Genomic DNA, 15,751 nt, shown 5'->3' on the forward strand with positions numbered 1-15,751 from the left:
CCATTCTAGGAAACAAAAGTGAAACACCCTCTGGTACAAACAGGAAAGAGTGCGACGTTTCTAACTGCGTTCAGGCGCATGCGTTTGCAAAAAGTATCGTAACGCGCATGTGCGCTTCGTCATTTTCCGTTTTTAAGGCCACTACATGAAAAAATATATGTTTCTTAACTATGCACACTTGACAAACACTTAGTTTAATATTTTTTTTAAAGGAAAAATTCAATTTGTCAAGCGTTCTGGTCTGGTCCGCGTTTTATCAACACACATGAATAACACTTGATGTCAATACTGATAGGCATTACGTTTATTCCAGTGAATAGTTTGTAAAAATTGTTTAATGAACTGCTTCTTAATTAACACAATTTATACACTCAAAATTATTTACAATTGTTATGAATGGATTATGAATACTATTCACTACAATAGAGGCACAAAAATGTAGCATACCGTTTGCAGATCGAATATAATGATTGAAAACAAATTCTAACAAAATCGTAAAAATTAAATGCTTTGGCCTTGTTGATCTGGCACTTGTGAAAGTCATGTGACATGCACCGAAAGTTAATTCATCTTTCTCCATTTTAAGTCAATTTCTACGAGTCATGTGGACCCGATATTGGTAATTTTAAAAAATCAACAAAAACGACTTAGTAAAATTAATGGTTTTAGGGGTTTGTAAAGTTTTGTATTTAGATACTTACTTTTCTGAACTTTATTGTTTATGAAAATGTTACTGAACTGTGAAGAAAAAACTCATAAATGAACGACATGCCGATGTCGATGACAACAAATCGGATGTTGATTGCGCTAACCGTGCACGAGAAAACAAAGTGAACGGAATTGGAAGCATAACGCATAAGTGTATTTCATTTTTGTATTCAGAGCTGTATTTATAAAGTAAGACTTAATGGGTGTGTAATAAAATCCCATACACAACGATACTAACTACATTGTAATACACGACATGCGGCTCCCATATAGGATGTCAGTTCTATGATCCAGGGGCCCTATTTTCCAATCAATATACGTGTATACACGACGATACTAACTACATTGTAATACACGACATGCGGCTCCCATATAGGATGTCAGTTCTATGATCCAGGCAATCAATATACGTGTATACACGACGATACTAACTACATTGTAATACACGACATGCGGCTCCCATATAGGATGTCAGTTCTATGATCCAGGCAATCAATATACGTGTATACACGACGATACTAACTACATTGTAATACACGACATGCGGCTCCCATATAGGATGTCAGTTCTATGATCTAGGCAATAAATATACGTGTATACACCACGGTACTAACTGCATTGTAATACACGACATGCGGCTCCCATATAGGATGTCAGTTCTATGATCCAGGCAATAAATATACGTGTATACACGACGATACTAACTACATTGTAATACACGACATGCGGCTCCCATATAGGATGTCAGTTCTATGATCCAGGCAATCAATATACGTGTATACACGACGATACTAACTACATTGTAATACACGACATGCGGCTCCCATATAGGATGTCAGTTCTATGATCCAGGCAATCAATATACGTGTATACACGACGATACTAACTACATTGTAATACACGACATGCGGCTCCCATATAGGATGTCAGTTCTATGATCCAGGCAATCAATATACGTGTATACACCACGTTACTAACTACATTGTAATACACGACATGCGGCTCCCATATAGGATGTCAATTCTATGATCTAGGCAATAAATATACGTGTATACACCACGGTACTAACTGCATTGTAATACACGAGATGCGGCTCCCATATAGGATGTCAGTTCTATGATCCAGGCAATAAATATACGTGTATACACGACGGTACTAACTACATTGTAATACACGACATGCGGCTCCCATATAGGATGTCAATTCTGTGATCTAGACAATCAATATACGTGTATACACGACGATACTAACTACATTGTAATACACGACATGCGGCTCCCATATAGGATGTCAATTCTATGATCTAGACAATCAATATACGTGTATACACGACGATACTAACTACATTGTAATACACGACATGCGGCTCCCATATAGGATGTCAATTCTATGATCCAGGCAATAAAAATACGTGTATACACGACGATACTAACTACATTGTAATACACGACATGCGGCTCCCATATAGGATGTCAGTTCTATGATCTAGGCAATAAATATACGTGTATACACGACGATACTAACTACATTGTAATACACGACATGCGGCTCCCATATAGGATGTCAATTCTATGATCTAGGCAATAAATATACGTGTATTACAGAACCGGAACCTGTATACTCCCCCGATAAATGTATGAATTTCAGGAGTTAAAATACAAAATTTTCAGCCTTCTCAGCAAAGTAACAAGGAAAAGTAAGGGGGTGGGGGTGGGAGGGGTTGCGGGGGACAGACAGAACATATTTTTAGGAAGGGACCAAGGGCAACAGGTCACTCCAAATGAAATTGTAAACAAATTGTAAAAAAATGGTCCACTTAAATTTTGTAGTGGCACGGGTCCCCTAGCCCCATTTCTTTCGATCCACCCGAATCCTGATCGGGGCTATGGAGCTGCTGAAGGACGATGTGGGGGTGTGGAGGGTGTAGGGGGAGGGTTCGACTAGGTATTTGCTGACGTCTTTTGAATATGAAGCTGTGAGGCTTCACACTCGAGCTTTGGGGGGGGGGGGGGGGGATATGTTTAAATATCTGAAAGCATAAAACGCGTTTTCCTGGCATCTGGAACTTGAAATTGAAATTTTGAAGAATGATTTTCGGCTATTTTTAAAATTACATTTTTGGTATTTATATAAGGTTATTATTATTTTTTTACAATTATTATTATTAGTTTTGTTGTCAAGATAATGAAAATATAGCACACATTAGGAGTTACGGGTATTGACCCGGGGTATATGTTAAATATGTTCGTCAATTGCTCATTATAACCTTAGTGACAGAAAAGGTACGTGTACTTCAGAATTATGAACAGTTCCTTTAATAATGAACATATTTACGAAAAACGAAACATTACTTTCTTAAAAAATGATATCATCACGAATCACCGCCAACACACGCAGGCCCTGTTAAGAGTAGGCCCTACATGGCTGGTGTAGTCCCCACACGTTTTCATCAAAATGTATCGACTCCCATTTCAATTGTTGTCACTGATGCGTCATATAGGCCTATTCAATGGCATCTAGATGTTGGCCGTAAAAAGTTTTGAAATACTTGGAAATACCAGGATGATAAAGCAACTGTTATGCCAAAATGACAGAAGAATATTGCTTGATATAATATGGAAGTCAGTGTCAATTTGAATCTCTATGGAAGCAAAGAAATTTAACGACGAACTCAACAGGCCCGTAGGAACGTCTTTGGGAGTTGGGGGGGGGGGGGGGGGGGGGGGGGGCATTGACGAATCGAGTACAAACGCTATATCAGATTTTGGTTGCATTAGCAACATTAATGTGTAAAAAAAAAGGCTCACAAGTGGTTCCTACGGGCCTGATATGACATCGGACAAATGGATGAGGACCACACAGATACAGAGAGAGGCGACCCGCTGTCGTCCATTCATGGGCTACTCTTTTTTTTCGATTAGCTGGAACGGATTTTTATATGCACCATTCCACAGACAGGATAACCCATACCACGGCCTTTGATATACCAGTCGTCATGGGCGTCGATCGGTGGGGGACAGGAGGGACGCGTCCCCCTCACTTTTAAACGTCGGGGGACAATCTATATAAATGTCCACCCTACTTTTTCGTTTAGCAAAAGCAACAACACCACCACCACCACCAACAATAACAACAACAGCAACAACAAAAAACAAAAACAAACAAACAAGCAAACAAAAAAAAACCCCTAATTTAATTACTGTATTAATTATTTATTTAAAATGGCAAGTAGTCATCCCTTTTATCATAGTTTTGTACGAACGTCATTGTTGACGTAATTGGACGTAAGAAACACACACACACTAACATGTCTTTGACACCTCCACCCCTCCCCCAAACAAAACGAGAAAAAAAGCAAACACAACCACCCCTCTCCCCAAATAACACCCCCACAAACAACCAAGAAAATACAACAAAACACACACACCCAATCCCCCCTCCCCAACCAACCAAACAAAACACCCCTCACCGCCCAAAACAAAACAAAACAAAACAACAATCGTACGAGTTCATGAATATTCATAATGAGCCATACATGCGCAGTGAAGTGGGTTTGACGTAGTTGAACTGTTGCGAAAGCAAAGGCCAAGAAAGGAAAAGGAGCGTTCGAAGATTGATATTGATATTGAAATTTCAAAGGTAATATTCACTTAAAGTTAGTCTATGGTTATTATATTATAACATCGTTTACCAATGTGAAATACAAGCTCAAATGCACTTTCTAAAACTCGAGTGTGTTCGGAGCGTGTGTAGCGAGAAAGGTTGAAAATTGACAGAAAAACATGGTCGCCAGCACTGGCAGCAGGGCCAGTTGAAGAACAATCTTAGTACTTGCTGGCCCTGCTCAAATTCAACTCGTCTTCCAATTATCACATTGCATTTTAACTGCACAGCCAGAATTAAAGCTAGAATGGTCTTCGTCCACAATTATGAAAAATAAACAAATACCGACCTATAAACAGCGTCGTCTACTTGTTATAGGAATTTGACAGGGGTCGAGCCTAGTAGACCAGTTTTTATTTAATATGGCGAAGCATTGTAATAATATAGCTAATTTTAAATTTGAATGACGTCAATATTCCAATGACGTAATTTTTCATGTCCTTACAATAACCATAAACTGGGTACATGACGTTTCCTTTTTAAGAACGTTGGGAAAATTCCAATGCAAAATTGCTATTGAATTTGTTTTTTTGTGTTTTTTTTAACATTACTAATGCACCTGAATGTGTTTGAACAAAATTTTGTGATAAAAAAAAAAATTTGTACCTTTTACGAAATATCGATTTCAAGTGAAATTACGGTAAAATATGTTATATTTATTGTGTATGAAGCCAAAACAAGGGTGTGAAAAGTCCAAACCAAATTGTTAACAACTAAGATAAATTACGCTCCTACCTTTAATTACTGTTACATTTCCCCCAAATTTTGTCCAGACACAAGTTGTGAAGAAACTATTACAGTGACACAGATTCCACATATGAAACTGTAACGATGTCGCCAGTATCGACTTCGCTGTGATAGCATAGCAGGGATAGCGCAGACGGTACGGCCATGGTCGTACCACTTTTGTTTGTGTGTGTGTGCAGGGCCGTAGCTAGCATGGTGGCAAGGGGGGCAGTTGCCTATTTATGAATAAGGAATTGAAACTGATTTCTTTGTGTTTATTCTGTTTTATTTAAACAAGTACAATCATTTTAGTTTTCATTGCAGAATGATTTCTCCACGGACACAAACCTGTGAACTGAATGTGAAAGTGTGACAACCACATGGCACAGGGTTATCACATATATCATGATATCATAATATACATGTTATGTACCTGCAAATTCTCTATTAAAAAAATAAATAATAATGTCATAACAAACAGAGAAAATGTCAACATCTATTGTTTTCTACCCAAATATAACTTATTACAATTTTTATAAATATATATTTTTACAAACAGGATTAAGTTTGATTATCGATGTACTGTAGTTAACACGTCATTTATTATACTACTAACTCGAATCATAGCAACCCATAATAAAAAAAAGAAAGAAAAAAAAACAAAAAAAAAAACAACAACAACCCAACAACAACAACAAAACCAACAAAATCAACCTAATGTAAATTTAATTTTAAAATATACATGCTTTACACTCGGTAAATTCGAATTACTGAGTTGAAATAAAATCGGTGTAGGTTTGTTTCAGGTGCCCGTCAACCGATTTATTACATGTACTAGAAATCTGACTCTACCAAGGTCAATGTCCTTGGCTTTAAAAATACGTGGCAGTATCGTGAAACAGAAAGTAGAATTGTCTGGAGTACGTCGCTATGCTATTAACCAAAACAAAACCTACTTTACTAAATTTGTTTTTTGTTGATGTACGCGTTTTACTGTACGTGATCAAAACGACGACAGTGTAAAATATATTTTGCGATGTTACCTGCATTGTACGAAATTAAACACAACAAAACCGACGAGATCTTAATAATAAGTGAACTCCTAGCTGATTGGCTCATTGTAAAGATACCCCAACCAATCGTGTTTCAATTTATAAAAAAGTATTCTCGGAAGTTCATTGTGAACAGAATGGAAATGTTTGTGGCGTTGTGGATTGGATTCAATTAACAATTAAAATGGCAGAGTTAAATTTGTTGTTTTTTAAAATACAAGCGTGATTTGTTCAATTTAGGGGCGCGTTATTTCGCGCCCGTCAAATTGAGTTGATGGGGGTTCACGGGCGTGATAGCGCTCACGCCCGTCAAAAACGAAAGTGAATTATCCTCCAAGTTTTAATGTGTTTGGTTAAACTGTGTTTTTAAATATTAACCAAATGTTTTACCCGTCTGCCAAAACTGTCCTGCCACAGCCGGGCACAGAAACACAGAAATGTTGAAAAATATTATAATGTCACACACTGACAATCACTTTACAACTAACATGTCCTAGGCTATAGACAATATCATTATGTAGTCTTGTATTTATGAAAATAAAATATAACAGACTTAAAGGAACTGGAGTGAGGTGGGGTGGGGTGGAGGGGAGGACCTAGGGGATTGTTCTCCATCCCACACTTCAGGATGAAAATGTATGTTATACATTTTCACTACTCCAGATAAATAACGATGATATAAAGATGAAAATCTAGTTTATATCCTTCGCTATAGATTGTATCTCCCCCCCCCCCCCCCCACACACACACACAAACTTCAAATATAATTTGCTCCACATACTGACATAAAACACATTTGTTATTATATATTGAATAAAATAAAAATAATTATAATATATCCAGTGTTATTTTATTTAAATCATTCATGAAGGAAGAAGAAAGTCCCGGTGAAAATATATTACAAGTAAAACAAAACAAAATAATGAGCCGTCACATGGGAAAACCTGCAACTTACCAACAAAATTTTTTTGTCTTATTTTTTGGTAAATAACAGGTAATAACCTTACAAAACTAAATCTCAGGTATTTGGGCTCTATCTTAATTATATCTTGTGAAAAATACAGCATTAATGGCGTCACGTTTTCAAAATCAAAGTTGACGGCATCGAAATGAAATGTCAACGCTATTACCTTATTCTAGGTTACTTCCCGCCCAATTTCAATTAAATCAATTTGGAATCGGTACTTTTTTCATTTTATTTTTACCCAGTATTTTAAGTTATATATTCCGATTTATTATTATTTTTTTTTTAAAGTGATATATTCCGATTTAATTTCTTAAAATTAATCTACAGATCCCATACATGAATGTAGGCTAATATAAATAGTGAGAGATATGAAATTTAGCGAAGTAGCCTACAACATTTCGCACCAATGTTTTACCGATATCTGACGATTAATTCAGTTGTTAATGCAGCTATTCGGGGTCGCGTTTATGTCAAAATGATAAAACGCGTTTAGAGTTATGATTTCAGCGAATCGGGGCGGGTGTTGTATACAGTGCTTCGAAAAATCTAGTGTTTACCAGAGGAATACCACAAATATATTTATTGTTAATGTTAATGGTGGTTGGTGGCGTGTAATATCTTGGTCGACTTGAATGTTTCTGAAACGATATGCCTTATTTTGTTTACCAATATGTTTATATAGGCCTATATAGGTTACCTTAAAGCCTTTGAGTATCGCTTATTGGTTTTCTCCATGTTGCTCTAAAACCTGTGCAAACTAACCACGGGATATTCGGAAATAGGCGAAGAAGAGACCTTCATGTGAACTCAGTTCACGTACTATTTTATGGAATTCACCTAGTTCATTTCTTGTTTACAAGATCTAGTGAACCCATTTTTTTAGGGTTTAGGTAATTAAAAAAAAAAAAAAAAAACATTTGCTGAATGACGACCAAATTGGTTTAGCGTGTTATACTTTAAAGTCGCCCGCCCTAGTTTCAGCCCGTGAAAATTAAATCAAATTTTGGTTAATTTACAAAACTGTAACACACTTAGATCACGTTTTAATAAAATAGAGTGAAAAAGCAGGTTTTATATCGATAAATACCATGGAAATCCCCGTGACACAATTACTTGAAATAATTTTGAAAGTTAGTATTCTGATGTCACCGGTAGATGTCGCTCGAAGCACAGAAATGCCTGTCACGGCAAATTTCCCAAAGTGCACACAGACTTGGGGTGCGTTTCTTTCACCTCTCCTGGGCATGTTCCAACTGTTCTGTCCTGGACAGCGAAAGGAATGAGTTTGGAACAGGAAGTTACTTTACCAACATGGGTGCTTCCGTTGAGGAAGTGGCTGCTGCAGCAACCATGATACTTGAATCGGAATAAGACGACAATGATAGTCCGTCACTGACCATGTTGACTATACTACAGTGTTTGAATGAATGAATGAATGAATGAATGAATGTTTAACGACACCCCAGCACGAAAAATACATCGGCTATTGGGTGTCAATCTATGGTAATGCAAATAAATAAAGTGATGGTTAACATCAATATAAAAATTCAAGACTTAAACAAAAACAGTGTAAAGAACTGCAAATATCACAGAATTTTACGGATACTGAATTTTACTCAAAACTTCAATTTTGTGCTGTATTGGCCATTCTCAAAGAGAATGTTACACCCCTGCACCACGGTGAGGTTACAGCACACGCAGGGGACAGTGTTTGAAATAATAAATTTTATATATAAACCGCAATTATCCTACATTTGCTATTCGGCACCGGGTACTAGCACTTGGCTAACCTATTGTTATTAGCAATTAGATGCACCGTTTATTATTGTTGGTAGTAGTAGTAGTAGTAGTGGTAGTAGTAGTAGTAGTAGTAGTACAGTCTGTAGGAACCAGCACTTCCCCTCCCCAGGACGAAAATGTAAGGTTTTTTTGTCCTACTCTATTTAAATAAAAGGTAACAATATAGCTTTGCGAGTGTTATTGTCTATTTGATCCTGCAAATGTCATTTTTGACCAAAGGCATTAGCCTGAGGTAAAAAATGAAACACTTGCGGGCATCAAATAGACAAATCTAAAAACTCCATATGGTTATGTCCATTGTAAATTGAATCGTTTTTCTACAGAATTAACTGCATATTTGGCATTTCTTGAAAAAAAATACGTGTCTACAATCTAACTGTAGACCCTTGAATCGTCAACTTCGCCTGTTCCAATTAGAAACATACTTATTTGCCCTTGGTTTTCATCGTGCTAAGAGATCCCAATTAGCCACTAACTTATTTTCGGCGCGTTACGCTCCAGTCGCTTGCAACAAAGGCCCTGTGTTACTACTGAATTGTGGAGTAGTTGTCGACTTGTTCTTTTATTTTTTGACGTTAATAAAGTTTTCTATTACTATTATTGTTCGTCAGATTGTGTGCAATCTCCTTTTACAGAAAAGAAAATGTACAATATGTTTTGTGCTCAACACAAATACTTACAAACATGTTAAAACGGCACCTTAATAAAGTTTTGATATTAAATTTGCAAGTAATATGCATGTGTTTGTGTATATATCACTGTGTACGAATGGAAGTACATTAATTTGACTAAATGACTAGCTGCGATTTTCTGTACCGCTAGCTGCATTATTAACTACGACCTATGCAGTAGTTAATAATGAAACTAACGATACAGAAATTCACTTCCTCGCCTAACGATAAGGTTTCTACCGTTTGACTCAAATCGGAACAGCGAGTCCAGTGTCATTGTCGGACGGACATAGTGTAACGGATACAATTCCATGTGTAATTTAATAGAAAGAAAGAAAGAAATGTTTTATTTAACGACGCACTCAACACATTTTAATAGTGACGATCGACTATCTACCTGCAATTATTATTATGCACAACCATTAAGCATTCCATGGTGTGTGTGTATATATATATATACACATACATAAAAGTGTGGCCCCCTCCCTACACTTTTTGGCTGTGTGTGTGTGTGTATTTGTGTTTGTGTTTGTGTGTGTGTGTGTCCCTATAGTCTGTCGAGGTCCGTCCGTGGACGTGTAAAAAAAAAAGAAGAAAAAAGTCCGACGATGTGACAAATTTACTTCCCAGAATCCAGGAAAATGCATCTCCTGCTTTCTAGATTAAAAACAATTTCGGGGGCATGACCCCGGACCCCCCTAATAACACTTTCATTAAACGGACTTGTAAAACAACATAAATGACTTGAGAGTATAATCAACTTTTTAACTAAATATATTTCAATTTGCATAATAGAACGAAATGGGGTTATAGTATTTTTCTCTCTTAAAAAAAAAAGCAGCATATTATTAGGCCTATTGGTAGCGTGCGTTAGAGTAAAAACGACCACTCACGATACCCATGTGATAATTTTCTTTTCTTTGGTACTACGTAATTGGTCAGTTTTGTAATTTTAGATGGGAAAGTCTACTTAATCAAGGGTTTTACAGAATTATTTACAGTAATGAAGCAGGGCGGCTGATAATGTCCATTAACATTGTACTATAGTCGCGACAGGTTAGGCCACAATACCCTGTGATCTTAAAAAACTGGCAAGTATTTTGTACGTATGTCTAGACAGTGGCAATCACTTACCTGGTCGATACCCTGCAACATACACCTGCCAATCAGGAAACACATGTGCAGGCCACGGAAAGAAAAGACCAATTAACTAAAACAACACTCCGATTCTCAAGTCAGCCCGTGGATGAAACATAACAGTTATTTCGACACCGACAGTAGTGGTTTATTTTGTATTGAACTTCGTGTTACTTTGGGGCTTCGGGCTATGAGGAACGTTTTTGTGACGTACTCCGCCCGAAGATTAAAATTCATATTTAAATACATCGTACTGAGATGTATCCTCATGCCAAATCCTATGTTTGTATATGCCATATTTAATTAATTATTGACGTTTCCTTCTTCTGACGGTGAATACAGTGTTTGTTATGTAGCCCTAACATGAAAAATCTCTTCTTTTAAAAAACAAACAAAAATCTACATTTTTGTTTTAACATATATAAATGCATCATGCCGAGGTGTATCTTTGTGCCAAATATGTACAATGTACACCTCGGCATTCGCAACCGAGTACTGTTTTTGTCTCTGGGTAACGTTCGGGCTCCGGGCTGTAAATACTAAAATAGGCGGACACCAAAGTACTATGCGGTGTTGGTGTCCAGTCTTTTGTTTTGCGATAAAATACACGCGTCTTTCTTCGGATACAATCCTTTGGAAAACCGTAAAAAGACAATACCGATCGTTTAAACTGTTTATTTTCACACCCAAAGGCCGCGCAGTACGGCACTGCTGGACTGAAAAGATCGTAAGGCCCTTACTTCATATATAAACAGTTAACAACAATGGAAGAGTACAGCGGCTTTGACGTCACTTCCCTTTTTTTCTCACGAATAAATATGCATAAGGCTGCCTTTCCATTGGTCCGGTTTTACCCGCGCGGCTATTTCTGCCGCTAAGCGGTAAAAATCAAATGCGTTGATTTGCATTGACGTCTTTCCATTGACCCGGTTGTTCGCCGTGCGGCCCAAAAAAGTCGATCATGTATCGATTTTTTTCTAGCCGTGCGGCTCGAACCGCATGGGGAATCCATAAAATGACGTCATTGTGGGGGTATTACCCACGATTACCCATGATTACCCATTTCCCACCCTTATGTGTTTTACAGCGTCATTTGTTAATTTTCAACTTTTCAGAGTAGCCTAGGTTGTGTTTTTTTAAAGCATTTTTCATGCAATGGGCGAGCCAAAGTTCATCCACGAGCAAATGGAAAATTTAATCGACTTGGTAAGAGAAAACCCAGGCATTTATGACCAATCTTTAAGTCAATATAAGGACCAGATCTGGACTAACAATTGCTGGACGAAGATCGCAAGAAAATTCAACGTCCAAGAGATGACAGGTGCAATAATAATAATAATAATAATAATAATAATAATTTAACATTATGCTGCTATTATACAGGCCCGTAGGAACGGTGGAGGGGGAGGCGGGGGCACGTGCCCCTCCCAATTATGAGCCTTTTTTTTCCACACATTAATGTTTGTTATTGTAACATCTGATATAGTTTGTACTCGATCCGTCAGTGCCCCTCACCCCCCAACTCCCAAAGTCGTTCCTACGAGCCTGTTATACACGCATAGAAAATTTATAAACACAACCATCACACAAAGTTGCAAAGTACATCTAGGCAAACCCTTAAAAACATTCATGTTACAAAATCGTTTTTGTTTATTTCTTAAAATGACCGATATCGGGTCCAACTTGACAAATTAACTTAAAATGGAGGAAGATGGATAAACATTCGGTGCGTGTCACATGACCTCACACTTGCCATATCAACATTTAATTTTGGAGGGGTTAGTGTGGAAAGAGAGAGGGGGAGTATTCAACAAGTAATTTCGGCCTCAAAATAACCTCCTCCTCCCTCAAAAACATGGACGTAAAACGAATCCATTCTAGTAAACCAATACAGTAAATAGGAAAGGGTAATAATAATAATCATAGGAATAATAATAATACGTAAAAACTGATAGAAGTGCCTTTGACATGATTGCAAGGTCAATGAATATATATAATGAATAAATGAATCAAAATACTCAATACTCATTAAATATTTATGTATGCAAGGTCTCTCTTTGATGAATCGGCATCGGTGGCGTCGTGGTTAGGCCATCGGTCTACAGGCTGGTAGGTGCTGGGTTCGGATCCCAGTCGAGGCATGGAGTTTTTAATCCAGATACCGACTCCAAGGCTCATTGGGTAGGTGTAAACCAATTGCACCGACCAGTGATCCATAACTGGTTCAACAAAGGCCATGGTTTGTGCTATCCTGACTGTGGGAAGCGCAAATAAAAGATCCCTTGCTGCTAATCGGAAAGAGTAGCCCATGAAGTGGCGACAGCTGGTTTCCTCTCAAAATCTGTGTGGTCCTTAACCATATGTCTGACGCCATATAACCGTAAATAAAATGTGTTGAGTGCGTCGTTAAATAAAGCATTTCTTTCTTTCTTCTTTCTCTTTGATGATTCCTTGTATTGATATCTTGAATATGTGAGGGACCGCTATTTGTAGGGCCCCCCGACTCTTGTTTGATTTTGATCATTGAAATTTATTGTTTCTTCTGTGTGTGAAGTGATTAGAATATTGTGCCATTGTGCCTTTTGCAAAATTAATCTCATGCCAAAATTAAGGGAGGGGTAAAAATAAAAATGTAAATAGTTGTCAGTGTTTGCCATTTTGTTAGTAGTAGTGTCTAGAATAACAGTATGTATACGTTTTATCGGTAACAACCTTGCAGGCCCGTAGCCAGGATTCTGCAGCGGTATCCGTGAATTTTTTTTAACGAATAAAGAGACCTTAAATCGCAAACAAATTATTGTTATTTTAGGAGGTAAACTGTGATGTTTTTAAAGTCATTTTCACGACGCGGTGGCTTGCTCGATACCTTTTGCCCACCCTTGCCTACGGGCCTGTGAAGGCAACAATCTAAGATGATAGGTTCCATGTGGCATTGTATTATTATACAATGTATTAATTAATTGTATTGCCGTTTCCGATAAAACGATATATAATATTATTAAGAGTGTAGGCTGTTTAGTATTAAGCCCTGCATGACATCACTAAAGACTATAATACCTGATGCATATCACCAGCCTTTCCTTGGCTGAAAGAGGCTCACGGAGAACGGTCTTTTTAGTTATAAGTGGACCCACAAATCCCAAAACATACTCCAGCTTCTCGGGAGACACACGAAAATATTGATGAAATTTGTCTTTATCAAACTGAAGCTCCCGCACTAGATTGAAAAAAGCACCCTGTTCCAATCTCCTCCTTATTATCTCATGCTCCCAAAATCTATGTGTCCTTTTCACGGGTGTTAGTTCTCGTCTCCTTAATAATAATTCAAATCTCGATTTGATCAAATGTTGTTTTTTCCTTAAAAGTTTGATTACTAATGCTTCTTCCTCATTTAATAATGACATATTTTAATTTATAGTATCAAACAAAATAGAAAAACATGGCCGCTTAATTAATTAATGACGTCACATGGAAGGAACCGTGTCTTATTACCCTCCTGGTGAAGATATAGCGGTGTCGTACAAATTTCGTACGCACCACCAGGTGCGTATTACAAACTGTATTTTGATTTGTCAACAGGGAACAGAGTCAATTTCGATTGGTTGGACAGCGACCTTATTAGCATAACGGGACTATTTTTTTTATTCATAATTAATGTCAAGGTCAATAACATCCACAACTTTTACTACAAATGTCATTCATTAAAAGTTGATGTAAACTGGACCGCGCGAGAAATATTTTTAAATAAAAAATAAAAATAAAAGAATGAATAGAACAATAATTAAACATATTCATTTTATTTATTATGTGGATTTTTGATCTACAAATTGTTATTGTCAGTTGTGATTTGTGAATTCATCATTATTAAGGTCTACGACAGTCACTTTTTGGACCCTTGTTTTGGCTTCGTACACAATAAATGAAACATATCCAACGTTAATTTTTTCATATGATATATTTGACAAAAGGTAGTTTTTTATATTTTTTTAAACTTAAACTTAATATTTTTTGTAGAATTATGAAAAAGTAAAATATACCGACCTGTAAACAGCGTTGTTTGCTTGTTGTAGAAATTTAACAGGGGTCAAGGTTAGTAGACCAGTTTTTATTTTAATGTAGCGAAGCATTGTAATAATATAGCTAATTTTGAATTTGAATGACGTCAGAATTCCAATGACGTCACTTTGCACCTCCTTACAATAACCACAAACTGGGTACATGACGTTTCCGTTTTAAGAATGCTGGAAAAAATCCAATGCAAAATTCCTATTGATTTTTTTTTTTTTTTCGAACATTACTGAAGCCACCTGAATGTGTTTGAAGAAAATTCTGTGATTGAAAAATTGTACCTTTTACGAATTATGGATTTCAAGTGAAATTACGGTAAGATATGCTATATCTATTGTGTACAAAGAAAGCCAAAACAAGGGAGCGAAAAGTGACTGTCGTCGACCTTAAAGTTATAACTTTAGTTTTCCCGTTAACTCAGCTGCTTTTGCCAGCTACACGTTTTTAACTGCAAAATCACTTGTTATTCTCTTATTGGTTGGATTTTTGGTCAACAAATTGTTATTGTCAGTTGTGATTTGTGAATTCATCATTATTAGCATAACCAGTGGGGTAACGGGAACATTTGTTTCTTGGGGGCGTTTTGTTAAAATATGGAATTATGCATTAGTTTTACCCATTTTTCACCCAATATGAAAATAAACATATATTGATGCATGTACCTTACAGCTTTCTTTAAATTAAAAAAATGAAACCCGATGGAAATGTATGGGGAAGTACGTCTACACCACTCCCCTGAAAACGTCACTGAGAAGTAGCGGAAGTACAACGAACTATTTCTCAATGCGGCGGTACGTAGTCGTGCACCGGCTAGTTATGCAAATCAACATCCGGTCTTGAAATAGGCTACAAAATTTATTTATTTATTTATTTATTTTTCATAATTTGCGTGATTAAAGGAGGGTAATAAATAAAATACCACACTCGTTTTCGCTAGATATCATTTTTACGAAACTCGT

At 36.9% G+C, this 15,751-nt stretch overlaps 1 protein-coding gene across 1 annotated transcript in view; it reads left to right on the top strand.

Annotated features, from left to right (window-relative positions):
* The first annotated feature begins 15,068 nt into the window (after nucleotides 1-15,068).
* The window catches only part of LOC121373743, a 47,693-nt gene continuing 47,010 nt past the window's right edge, over nucleotides 15,069-15,751 (top strand). Inside the window, exon 1 of the mRNA XM_041500497.1 lies at nucleotides 15,069-15,107. The gene's annotated coding sequence lies outside the window, so the exon portion shown is untranslated. The remainder of the gene's footprint in view (nucleotides 15,108-15,751) is intronic.

The sequence above is a fragment of the Gigantopelta aegis genome, chromosome 5 (assembly GCF_016097555.1).
Source record: "Gigantopelta aegis isolate Gae_Host chromosome 5, Gae_host_genome, whole genome shotgun sequence".
NCBI lineage: Eukaryota > Metazoa > Mollusca > Gastropoda > Neomphalida > Peltospiridae > Gigantopelta > Gigantopelta aegis.